Raw genomic sequence first — 13,557 nt, 5'->3', positions numbered from 1 at the left:
ACAATGAGGTGGAGGTGGCTGCCTTAATGGCCCACCCTGCAGCTTGATGGGTCTCATGGCAACCCCGTTCAGCCCTCTTGTCCTCCACCTTAAGCCCCTACAGCAGGTCTAGTGGGAGCACTGAGGATGAAGTAAGAGCTGCCACCGGAGGATCAACAGAGGAGAGTTTAAGGATCTCCTCCATGGTGGGATCAACAGAGTAAAGATGTTTGTCATTACCCCCAGGGGTAGCCAGGGTTCCTGGTTGCACCCACTGGCGTTGGACTACATCCTTAAAAACTTTGGGTGAAGGAACAATCTCCTGCGCTCATCAAAGAACCCCTTACTAGGATCCTCAGGATCTGTAGTAGCTTGGTCTGGGGGAGGGGACCTCCACTTCCATGTGGGTCGACACCTTGGCCTTGAAAAATATAGACTTGAATAAGGTAGGTTTGAATAACCCGGCAAAGGCAGGTTTATCAGGGATCATATTCTTGTCGTCCGACAATTCCTGATCCCCCACATCCCCATCATCCCACACTGACTCAGCACTGGTCACCGATGGAGGTGGAGAAGAAGGTCTGTGAGCTTGAGTGCTCTGCAGAGCCTGAGGGACCTGGGGAGTCGTAGAGACTGGGGCCCTGCTCAGGGGTCTGGGATACTGGAGTTTGCACCTCACACCTCAGTACGCCTTGCAATTACTTCACACATCTCCACCGAGAGAGCAGGTCCCTGGTCCTCCACTGGGGGGGGGTCCCCACCACAGTGTCCCTGAGTGTGCAATCCCAAGCCAAGGGAACAGGGGAGAGAGAGCCCTCCCTCTCAGAGACCACCTCACAGTCGAATAAGGCTGCACCTCCTCCAAGGGAAGGGGAAGGAGATCTGGACTCTCCAGAGAGGGAAACATCCTGGGAAAAACCCTCGCTCTCCGAGATAGATGGGGGAGGCCCAGCTAATTCCTGTCCAGTAGGGCTCCCTGGTTGGTCTGACTGGTGAACCTGAACCACTGTCTGCCTCTGAGCCTTCACAAACTCTTTCTCTAGAGCCTTTTGTTTATTTTATTTATTTATTATTCGTATTTATAGACCGCCCCTTCTCCCGAAAGGGACTCGGCGTCTGTTGGCGTCTGTTGCCATCCTTTTCCTGTGCCTTAGTGGCCCTGGAATAAGGCCTGTTGGCCCTGGCTCCCCTAATGGCCTCCCTGGCAGCCCTGCCCACCCTTCTGAGATAGGGCCCCACCTGGCTAGAAGACTGGCCTGCAGATAAAGGAGCCTCAGAGATCTCATCAGCCATGGTGAAGCTACTGCCCGGATCCAACAGCCGAAGGGAACAATGGGCTCCAGAGGTGGAGACAATCCTTAGAGGCCCTTGAGAAGCAGGGCAAGGGCGCACCAGAAGAGGACTCAACACTGCCAGAAAAAGGGAAGGCTGAGTCCGGAATGGATCAAGTGGCAGAGAGGCACAAGGTAGAGGGTGACTGTAGCCAAGACCTCCAAAAACTGCCTCCAAAACTGCCACAGGTGGAAACCCGCTCCGATCGCTCACTCCACTCACCTCCGAGTCATTGCTGGAAAGAGTGGCAAACAGCGCGAAAGATGGGAAAATGATGCCCCAAAATGGCCAACCAAGATGGCTAACACAAGATGGCAGCGCCCCGAGAGGTAGCGACGCTGCCCGGCTTCATGAAGGAAGCCGCTCGCCGCTGCCTTGCGGCTCCGCTTGTCGTTGCTGGAGCCTCTTGCCGCTCCACTCGTCGTCGCTGAAACCGCTCGCTGCTCCGCTCCCGATGGAGCTTCTAAGTGTCTCGCCACGCGGGTCACCGAAAGGACAACCCCGGCGGTAGAGAGCTCCCAGAGCCCGAGCCGAGCCCAGGATGTCTGGAGAGCCAACCCCCCCCCTCTCGAGCTCCAATGAAACCTGCAGGAGAAAAAGGGGGCATGCTACAACTAAACTCCAGGTGAGAATCTCAAATTTAAAACTATAGCTAAGCTAGAAACGAAAAAGTTTTGGAGACAATTTAAAAGTGTGTCCGAATGGGCTGGACTGAATTGAAAACTGAATATTGGAGGAGACAAGGAGGCGTGGCCAGAAAATTCAATCCAGTCCATTGGGCAGAAGGACAGAATTTAACCATGCTTGGACTCTCCAAGCAGCGCACAGGAAAATGGAATTTTTAATAAGTAAATGTCTTTATGAAATAAAATGACATCATTGGAAATAACTATATTTCCAATGGGAAGGATGGCCACACTACTTTTTGCATAATTATAGAAATCTGGATTCTACTTCAAAGGCAGTCGCTCTCATTCACCAGAGTCCAGAAAAAAAAAAAAAAAAAGAAAAGATGTTTCTCTTAATCTGCTGTTAAATTGCTGCAGTTTGCAAAACACCAGCAGCCTGCAAATTGCTTATGGCATTCTCTCTCCCAGGGTAATCAGATTGAGATCACAAACGCTGCCCTTGCCCTTCCCTCCTTCCATTGCATTGTGATTCTCTCTGCTGATTGAGCTTCAGGTCAGTTGGTCAGCAGTTTGTATAAAAGCCTCCTGCCCTCCAGGCATTATTACTCCTCCAATCAACCATGAAAGGGTTGAAAGGTAAATGCAGCGGGTTGAAAAGAAGAAGAACAGTGTTGATTTCATACAAGCCTCTGGAATCTTAGCATTGCTTTGCATTGAGCATACTTTGGCATCCAATTGGTGAAGTTCTTTAGAAAGGAGATTTTCCAAGCCAGCGGCCTTCAATCTTTTGGGTACCAGGGACCAGTTTCACGGTGAGATGTTTTTCCGTGGACCGGAGGGAGCATTATTTTGCGTGCTGTCTAAATCCCGCGAATGGGGCTTCCTTTGTTTGTGCGGCCCAGTTTCTGGAATGCTGCAGACCGGTCCCGGGGACCCCTATTTCTAAGCAACAATGCATATGATAAATTATTATACTTATTTTGAATTTATCTCCATAACTAGCTGACAGCCAACATAATTCATATTATAATGCAATAGGTATAATATGAATATAATATGAATGTAATATGATATATGATATAATATAATATGAATTGGGGTTGTTCCATTCATTTACCTATTTGTGGTATAGTCCCCAGCTTACAACCCATTCATTTAGTGACTGTTTGAAGTTATAACAGCACTGACTTATGATCATTTAACCGTTGAAGCGTCCCCACAGTCACATAATCAGAATTCAGATGCTTGGGCAGTTGGTTCATATTTGTGATATGGCGGTATCCCGGGGGGGGGGGTGTTGGTTCATGTGATCTCCTTTTGCAACCTTCTGACAAACAACGAGGAAGCCAGGTTCACTTAAACAACCATGTTACTAACTTAACAACAGCGACGATTCACTTAACAATAGTGGCAAGAAAGATCTTAAAATGGAGCAAAACTCACTTTACAACTGTCTCGCTTAGCAACACAATTGCCATCATAATTCGAGACAGCGTGCATTTGGCAATACTGCAACTTCTCAAGCAAAGAAATGCAGGTTTCTCAAGGAAAATCCCACACAGAAGACACTGCAATAAGTTACCAGAGCAATTTAGTCAGGTTATCCAGGAACAGTTGTAGGTAGTGTGTCAAGTGGAGTTGAATTCATGCACCCCTTGTAATAGAAGCCATTTTGCTTCCAAGTGATGGCTGCAAGAGCATGCTACTTGAGGGAGTATGCAAATCCAGCAATAGTGGTTAGTCCTTCTAATTCCCAGTTAACACCACCCCCACCCCCATGCAATGTGACTAAATCTGAATCTGGTATTCAGATTCACCTTATTGACTTCGCCTGATTTAGAAAATACCCAGAAATATATCGCCAACCTATTTCATTACCTCTCTTTCTCCTGACTTAGATAACACAGAGAAGCATGTCATCAATGTATGAATGACACTTGCTTTCCACCGTTGTCCCAACAGTTTCATATATATAGATGATTGTATCAGGGAGGGATCGTGCAGGCGATCTGTTCCCTTAACCACCCTCGTTGTACGATGAGTGAAGAGAAAGGAAGTGAATAGGTGGGGAAGCACTGGATTCTCAAACTGCTGCAGTGCTGATGAAGAAATGAATGGCATGCTGCAGCTGTGGATAAACAGCACAAAAGGCTCAGTGTTCACAGGGTGGGGGAAGCCTACTTAGGAGCACTAAGATGCTGCACTGAATGAGCAATAAAGAAGCCTCCTTTCAACATAAAACTGGTTGGCCATGGCACACTGGATGAGGGAAGACTTCCAAAGCAGGCATTTCCCCCAGCATACTCGAACAAGATGCCCATGGCAAAAATTCCTCCTCAGCCTGAAGATAAGGGCTTTTCCTTCCTTATTTCATTTTGGGTTCATTTAATCTGCCATCTGACGTCAACCGAACACTGATGGACGACTACTGAATTTCCGTGTTATTATTTTTATCCTATTGTTAACTGTATGAATGCCTAGGTAGTGTTGGGCTAAAGGTGTCGGACTGGCACCAGGGAATCCAAGCTGTTGGACTGGCACCAGGGAGGGAGGGAAGTGATGGGTGGCCCATCACTGGAGGTTTTCAGGAAGACACTGGACAACCGCTTGTCTGAAATGGTGTGGATCAGTGATGGCAAACCTTTTTCTTGCCGTGCCAAAATTGCACCTGCCCACTCAATCTCCCCACCCACCTGTGCATACACATGTGACCCCTCCCCAGGCTCCGGAGGCTTTCCTGAAGTCTGGGGAGGGTGAAAAATGACCCCAACGGCCAAACCGGAAGTTTGGGAATGAACTTCCAGTTGGACCATTGGGGCTGTTTTTCACCTTCCACAGCCTCCAGAGGCTTCCTGAAGCCTAAGGAGGGTGAAAAATCAGTACGCCGGAGCTGACGGCTGGCGTGCCACCAAATACGGCTCCGCGTGCCACTTGTGGCACGTGTGCCATAGGTTCGCCATCACGGTATAGATTCTCCTGCTCATGCAGAGAGTTGGCTTAGATGACCTCAAGGTCTCTTCCAACTCTGTTATTCTAATTAATATGCAGCATTGCAGGCTAATTCTGCTGACTGCTGAGCAGAGGTGATATCCAGCCAGTTATAACAGGTTCTAGAGAACTGGTAGCAGCAATTTTGAGAGTGGGGAGGGAATGGGGATTTTGCAGTAACCTTCCCCTGCCATGCCCACAAAACCACACCCACAGAAACAGTAGTAAACATTTTTGAATCCCACCACTGCTGCCAAGGGTTCAATCCTCACTGGCTTAAGGTTGATTCGGCATTCCATCCTTCCGAGGTGGGTAAATGAGAACCCAGATTGTTGGGGGCAATAGGCTGACTCTATAAACCGCTTAGGGAGGGCTGTAAAACACTGTGAAGCGGTAAGTCTAAGTGCTATTGATAATTCAAGTCCATCCTGGATGATCTTAACCCAAACATTCTTTCTCAGCCCATCTAATCTCACTGGTTTATTGTTGTGGGGAAAAATAGAAGGATACTATACACATCAACTTGAATTCCTGAAGGTAAGATGGGACATAGATATAATCAATATTTGTCCCTTTTAGGGACAAGGTCTCCTAGCTCCCAGTACAAATAATTCCTGACTCAAATATTGTCGATCAGAAAGGTCGGTAGTTCGGCGGTTCGAATCCCTAGTGCTGTATAACGGAGTGAGTAAGCTCCTGTTACTTGTCCCAGCTTCTGCCAACCTAGCAATTCGAAAACACATAAAAATGCAAGTAGAAAAATAGGAACCACCTTTAGTGGGAAGGTAACAGCGTTCTGTGCACCTTCAGCGTTTAGTCATGCCGGCCACATGACCACAGAGATGTCTACGGACAGTGCTGGCTTTTGGGGTTTGAAACGGAGATGAGCACCGTCCCCTAGAGTTGGGAATGACTAGCACATATGTGCGAGCGGAACCTCTACTTTTACCTTATATATGTTGCATCATGATTAAGATGCTTATTGTTAAAATAGAGATACCTTCCCTTGCACAAAAACAAACCGCTATCCAGTCTAGATAACAAAACTACTATCTGTGTAAAAAAATAATTTATGTGAATTAAGGATAGTGTCTCAAACCACAGATTTTAATGAAACAGTAGAGAGTTACAAAAGCATTTTGGATTGGAGGTACAAACATGTCTGCAACATCTTAAAACGGCTGCACATTTCCTAAATCAGAACTGAAACTGTTGCACAGAACAAATAGACTATTCATGTACAAATATGAAACCAATATAAAATATGCAGAATTTTCATACCGTAGTACCACAGGCGGCACATGGAACTATTTGTCAGGGCACGCAAGACGTTGCCCTGTCAGCTGGCCAGCGCGCAATGTGCACGCTGGCCAGCTGACTTCAGCCTTTTTTTAGGCCATTTTTCGCCCTCCCCAGACTCCAGAGGCTCTATAGGAGCCTGGGGAGGGCGAAAACAGCCTCTCCCCCGGAGGCCATCTGGAGGCTTCAGGAACTTCCCTGAAGCCTCCGGAGCACAAAAAAACGCCCCTATGGGCAAACCGGAAGTTCAGGAACAGACTTCTGGTTTGCTCATAGGATCATTTTTCGTCCTCCAGAGCCTTCAGGGAAGGTTCCTGGAGGTCCCTGAAGACTCCGGAGGACTAAAAACGCCCCTTCAGACAAACCAGAAGTCCGTTCCCGAACTTCCGGTTTACCCATAAGGCCGGTTTTGTGTGCTCCGGAGGCTTCAGGGAAGCTCCTGAAGCCTCCAGAGGGCCTCCGGGGGGGAAGGGGAGGGCTGTTTTCTCCCTCCCCAGGCTCCTATAAAGCCTCTGGAGCCTGGGGAGGGCAAAAAAAGCATGCAAAAAATGGGGGGGGGAAGCATGTAAATGGTCATGTGTGCATGCCTGCGAGCGACCCCCCTGCGCTCCCCCCCTTTTGGCACACGAACCAAAAAGGTTTGCCATCACTGCCATAGTACATGCACAGGCTTCACTGTTCTTGTGAAGTTTTTAATTTCCCAGTGAAACAGAAGCAACTGGTATGGTGAACAAGACAATATTATTATCTTATTTTATAAAACTACAGTACTGTGATATGAAACAGCTGTATCACGAAAAAAACACTCTTTTGGTTTGTATAATAAAAGCTTATATTCTTGGCCAAGTGTTTATAATTTAATTTTTTAAAAAACCTAAAATATTACAGATGAACAAACCGATTGAAAGGACACTTTACAAAGTGGCACTTGAAATGATGTAGTTGTTTTAATGCTTCAAAAAAGAATGATTGTGCTTATGTTAATACACTTTGCAAAAATGTTCCTGTTGAATGTTTTACACAGCCCCATAACATAACAAAGCTAAGGGTACACGACTAATAAATGCCTCAGTATACATCTGTACACAAAACACAAGGTTTGATTCAAATGTTGATTTGAAGGGTTGGTAGAAAACAGCTGATTTGGAGACGCTAACCATATGAATTGAGTCTTGATTCATATCCTAATCTATGTATTGGCAAGAATGAGAAATTAGCAAGTAAATGTAGCTTATTTTACTTATTTATTGGCTGACACACTTGCTGATGCAACTTTAAACTGTGTAGAATGATAAAAGAGCAATTTAATCTAGCCAATGACAGAATTGGATGGCATTTTCAGTAACAGTCCTTCCTTAGGAGACACCAGAATATCCAAATGATTAAGAAATAAATACATTAAAATGTAGATTAAAATATTTTGTAAATAAAAGCATTTCTAAATAAAATGCACAACGTTTCTTGGCAGAACTGAATGAAATGTCCTGGCTGTCTTTCTTTAATGTCCTTTCAATTTTTATTTCAATAATCTAAGATAATGTTGTGTAAGAATCGTTTTTCCAGTTTGCAGATTTCCTGAAAAAGTAATGTAATCCTTCTATCTTTCTGTGCTCAATTGTCATTGCACACAGTCATAACTTTAGCTAATAAAATTATACAAATTGAGCCAGCATGATATAAGTGGTTATATTTTTGGACTGGAACCAAAGAGCGACCTATTTCATAGATTATTGCTCTGAAAAAAAGTAGATGAGATACAATAGTGCTACATATTTCGTCCTGAGTTCCTGAGGGCACTCACTCTGATAAAGAAAATCAATATTTAAATGGATACATGTAATCGGCTGATTACTTTCTCCTTGTTATTGCAGGAATAGCCTAAAGAAGATTCCAATATAATCTTGTCTTGATGTCTCAAAGAAAGGTTGAGATATAAATCTAATTTTTTAAAAATGTTGAAGGTGCCACAACAGCATTTGGGGGGGGGGGGGGGGGAGTTAGTATCTATGTTTTCAGAGAATTGTATTAAATTGCATAGTTCTGTGAACATTCACAGTTTCTAAAAAGATGAAGTTTCTACACAAATTATACATAATGTATAAATATAAAGAAAAGATTATATACTGTAGAATATACTTAAAGGTGGTAAAAAATTGAAGAGAGTCTGAAATACTTAAAGGCTAACTTACCTATTTTTACACTGCTAACTATGTTGAATGAGAGCCAATTTCGTATAGTGGTTAGCCATAAGACTAGAAGCTGGAAACCATGAATTTTAGTCACGCCTTAAGAACAAAGCCAGCTGGGTAATCTTTGGCCAGTCATTCCCTCTGAGTCCTAGGAAAGCAATGATAAACCACTTCCAAAATCTTTGCCCAAAAAAATTGCAGGGACTAATCTAGGCAGTTGCTACAAGACAGTCAACAATGACCTGAAGGCTCAAAAAGAAAAAAAAAGATTCTAAAATATTGGGTTTCTAAACTATTAAAATGCTAAAATGCTAAAAGTATGAAGTTTTTGTTTTATTATAATATATAGATAATACTATATAGATAATTAATAATTACATTATTATGTAATTGCTAAAATGCTAAAATGCTAAAAGTATAAAGTTTTTGTTTTATTATAATATATAGATAATACTATATAGATAATTAATAATTACATTAACTACATTAATAATAAACAGGGATAAAATATTAAAAACCTCAAATAATGAACCAAGAATTCAACTTTAAAATATGTCATAATCAAAACACATGACCAATTTGGCTCTACATCACAATTCGTATTTATTTTCACATGCAAAAAGCTTAGAGAAAAAAACAAATCACAACCACAAGACCCCGTCTATGAGCATTTCATGTTCCCAGTCTGTATCATCACATTCCCCATGGAGGTCTTTGCCAAAGGTTAAGGAAAGATCTTGCGACTAAAAAAGTGTACTGACTGATTTAATTAATACATACTATGCTTTTTAAAGCAGCAATCTCATGCATGCTAATAGATCTGTTCTGTTCTATTCCAGAGTGTAGAACAGAACATACCATTCTGACTCAAAGTCAAAAAACAATGATGTAATTAGAATATAAGAATTGGAAAACATCTTGTAAAACCATCTAATCCAACCACTCGCTCAAAGCTGGAATACATTCTCCACAGGTGAAAGGCAAATCTACTGGTTTCTGGGACAGTCTATTCCACTGTTCATTGGTGCAGCATTTTTCCCCCCTGATGTCAAACAAAAATCTTTTTAATCCTGTCTTTTGGAACAATTCTGTGCAATTCTGTCATTTGCCAGTTGCCTACAGTTCGGCAGTTCGAATCTCACCACGCTCCAGGTTGACTCAGCCTTCCATCCTTCCGAGGTGGGTAAAATGACGACCCAGATTGTTGGGGGGGGGGATATGTGGCTCTGTAAAACTGCTTAGAGAGGGCTATAAAGCTGTGTGAAGTGGTATATAAATCTAAGTGCTATTGCTATTTGGATCTGACAGCTTTTTATGTACTTGAAAACAGGTATTAGGTCTTCCTGTAGTCTACTTTTCTGAATGCTAAACACAATCAATGCCTCCAATTGTCTGTCACAGCTCCCCCCCCCCTCCAGTCATCATGTTATCTTCATTACTTTCTTGTGGACATGCCACAATCTGACAATGCTCTTCCCACATAGATGCAATATTCTAGGTGCAATCCAGTGGTGGGTTTCAGCCGGATCGCACCGGATCGCGCGATCCGGTTGGCCAATGAACCCGGAAGTAAGTTTCCTGCCCCGCCCCTTTCACGGGACGGCGCTTGCCTGCGCTCCACCAGCTCGGGCGCGACCGGAGAAGTTTCTCTTCTCAGAAATGTCTTCAGTGGAGCGGTGGCAGCCTGCGTCCCTTTCAGGAGCTCCACTGAGGAAGCTTCTCCGGTCGCACCCAAGCTGGTTCATGCTGCAGAGACAAAATGCCAGCCTTCGGGTTGCAAACCCCACCTGCCTCCCCTTCGCGCCTCTTGCAGCTGCCAGCTGCTCAGGAAAGGCGGGAGGCTTCAGCTGGCCAACTTGTGTAAGACAAGACAGGCAAGCTGGTGGGCGCATGCCCAGGACAACGTAGAAGGTGCAGAATCAGCTCTGACTGAAGGCGAGAAGGCTCGGAGCTACCACCACCCCTGCTTGGATCCTCTTCTTTAGGGGTCAGCGGAAGATCGGCTGCGACAGCCTTGCAGAGCAGCGCGCGGAGTCTGTCTCTCTCCTCCTCCTACCAGCCGAAGGAAAAGCCCCAGGGAGACGGGCTCCACACGCTGCTCTGCCGGGCTGCAGCGCGCGGAGCCCGTCTCCCCGGGGCTTTTCCTTCGGCTGCAGGAGGAGGAGAGAGAAGCCACTTCGGCCACTCTCTTCCAGACGCCCAGCTGGGACCGAAAAGGCGCCCTTTTGGCCAAGAAGGGATCAGCTGTGGATGTGGAACTGCGGGGGTCTTTCATGTGCGTAAGCTGAGCAGAAGGAACATCCGTTCCTCAAACCCGGACAGTGCTACTCCCACCTCCCCATTGTCCGAGTTGCAGCAAGTGAAGTGACACGGGCGGCAGGCAAAACGAGGCTTCTTTGCCAGCCTCCCAGCTGGCAAAACAGAAATTTTCACCAACTGGAAGGTATGTGTGTGTGTGTGGGGGGGGGGGAGAGTGAGAAAGAAAGAGTAAGAGAGAAGGGAAGGAAGGGAGAGAGAGAGAAAGAGAGAGAGAGACAAAGATAGAAAGAGAAAGAGAGAAAGAAAAAGAAGGAAAGAGAAAGAAAGAACGTTGGAGAGAGAGACACAAGAAGGATGGAGGGAAGGAAGGGAGGAGGGAGGAAATAAGTGGGGGAGAGAGACGAAAGAAAGAAAGAAAGAAAGAAGACAGAGGAAGAGAAAGGAAGGAAAGAAAGAAAGAGGGAAAGAGAGGCACAAGAAGGAATGAAGAAAGAAAGAAAGTGGGGGAGAGAGACACAAGAAAGAAAGAAGAAGGAAGGAAGAAAGGAAGAGGGAGAGAGAGACACAAGAAAGGAAGGAAGGAAGGAAAGAAAGAAAGGAAGGAAGGAAAGAAAGGAAGGAAGGAAAGAAAGAGGGAGAGAGAGACACAAGAAAGAAAGGAAGAAGGAAGGAAGAAAGAAAAAGAAAGAAAGAAAAAGGAAGAGAACTTATGATCACAATTGAGACCAAAATTTTGGTTCCTAAGCAAGAGCATTGTTAATTGAGTTTCACCACATTTACAAGTTGGTCACTCCCACCTGGTCACATGACCGCTAAGCCACGCCCACAAAATAGGCCACATCTACGGAATAGGTTCTAAAAAAATTTGAAACCCACCACTGGTGCAATCTGACCAATACAGAATAGAGAAGACCCTGTTCTTGTCAATGCAATTTCATTGCTTTCTCCGCAGCTGCAGTAAAGCATTGATTCATGCTCCTCAAAACATTCGGTTCCTTTTTTACATGTACTGCTGCTCGGTATGATTCTTTGTTCTGTATTCATGCCATTGAATTTTCCTATACAAATCTAAGACTTTGCATTTGTCCCTTTTGAAATTCATCTTGATGGCTTCCATCCAATATCCGTAGGTTCTCCTGAATCTTGACCTATCTTCAAAAATAATGATCCACATTCCCCTCCCATTTATTTCATTTGTGATTCTTGTAATTACAGGTATTTATAGTACAGTACAGTACATGCAGTGTGTATAGGGACACAGTGGCTCAGTGGTTAAGATGCTGAGCTTGTTGATCAGAAAGGTTGGCAGTTCGGTGGTTCAAAGCCCTAGCGCCGTGTAATAGAGCAAGCTCCCTGTTCTATTTTATACTCCCATTACTTGCCCCAGCTTCTGCCAACCCAGCAGTTCGAAAGCATGTAAAAATGCAAGTAGAAAAATAGGAACCACCTTTGGTGGGAAGGTAACAGCGTTCCATGCGCCTTTGGCATTTAGTCATGCCGGCCACATGACCACGGAGACGTCTTCGGATAGCGCTGGCTCTTCGGCTTTGAAACGGAGATAAGCACAGCCCCCTAGACTTGAGAACGACTAGCACATACGTGCGAGGGGAACCTTTACCTTTACCTTAATTCTTGTAATCATATTTTTTTAACATGTTGAACAATACAAGCCTTAGAACGGAGTCATGGAAGATGCCACTTGACTTCAGGGGAGGCACTGATGGATTCTTGTCGAGTATAATTGTTCTGCCAGTTCTGTATCCATTTCATTTTCTCTACTAGGGAGAAAATGGGGGAGAGTTTGTCAAATGCTTTTCTGAAAATCAGGGTACAGTACATCCACTCCATTCCTGTTCATCAGGTTAGTTTATCGCGATTTATTCTTGATAAATCCATGCTAGCTTTTGCCAAGCAAAACAGTTTTTTCTCTAGTTATTCCCAAGCTGACCACTTAACAATATATTGTAAAGTTCTTCCTGCTATAGACAGTCTGAATGAAAACTAACTACACCATAGTTCACTTGGTCTCCTTTTTCCCTGTTTTTGAAGAAAAGAATAAATTTGCCCTCTTTCCTTCCTCTATCACTAACCCTGACCACCAATTGTCAAATAGGATGGCAATTTCACATTCCTTCAAGAGGTTTGGATGTATAGGTAGTCCTTGTTTAGTGACTGCCTCAGACGGTAATAGTTTAATTACAACAGTGTAGAAAAAATAACTTTGTAACGAATTCCTGCATTTAAAACCGTCTCAATATTTCTCTCTCAGTCATGTGTTTTCCATTACAGTCAATTAGTACGTTTTGTCCCGTGTCTGACCCATATTCCCAACTCTTCTTTTTGCACTCACAGAATGGAGAGATTGCCCAAACCAGCTATCTCTTCCTGAGCTGTTTTTCTCTGAAGGATAGCAAGTCCCTAAAAAGTATCAATCACAAGTTCACAAGCTCAGGCCTATCTCCTTAGTTGATTAGCACCCTGTACTGCCCTGCATATCTAAAGTTCAGAAGACCTTAATCAGTTTCACACGAAAGGCTTTGTATTGCTTTCTAAATGGCTTCTGGCTCACAGTCATGAGTGCTCTAGGCCAATCATGGCGAACCTTTTTGTAACCGCATGCTGAAATTATGTGCGCGTGCGCAATAGCGTGAGCGCATACCCCACATCCATAATGCAACATGCCCCGCCCACTTGCTCATGCGTGTGCGACTCCCGCACACGTGCATGCATGCGACCTCCCCTTGTGCATGTGTGTGTGACCCCCCACCCCACCCCGTGTGTGGAGTTTTCACCCTCTCCAAGCTCTGGAGGTTTTCCTCAAGCCTCCGGGAGGGTGAAAATGGCCTCCCCTGGGCTCTGGAGCCCCTCCAGAGGTCGAAAAC

The 13,557-nt window shown here is 44.7% G+C and overlaps 1 protein-coding gene across 6 annotated transcripts in view; it reads right to left on the bottom strand.

Annotated features, from left to right (window-relative positions):
* The window catches only part of RNF182 (ring finger protein 182), a 38,725-nt gene that overhangs the window by 14,474 nt on the left and 10,694 nt on the right, over positions 1–13,557 (bottom strand). The window contains exon 1 of one of the 6 annotated variants that reach the window (XM_081952107.1): positions 3,058–3,172. The exons of 3 other annotated variants lie outside the window; for them this stretch is intronic. The gene's annotated coding sequence lies outside the window, so the exon portion shown is untranslated. Of the gene's footprint in view, positions 1–1,533; positions 1,555–2,663; positions 2,782–3,057; positions 3,173–13,557 lie in introns of those variants that run through there. 2 more of the 6 variants (XM_081952103.1, XM_081952108.1) reach the window with 2 other exon arrangements.

This window comes from Natrix helvetica (assembly GCF_964273705.1).
Source record: "Natrix helvetica genome assembly, chromosome: 4".
Classification (NCBI taxonomy): domain Eukaryota; kingdom Metazoa; phylum Chordata; class Lepidosauria; order Squamata; family Natricidae; genus Natrix; species Natrix helvetica.
Note: the sequence above shows the minus strand (reverse complement) of the source record. Positions and strands in the feature narration are given on the sequence as shown.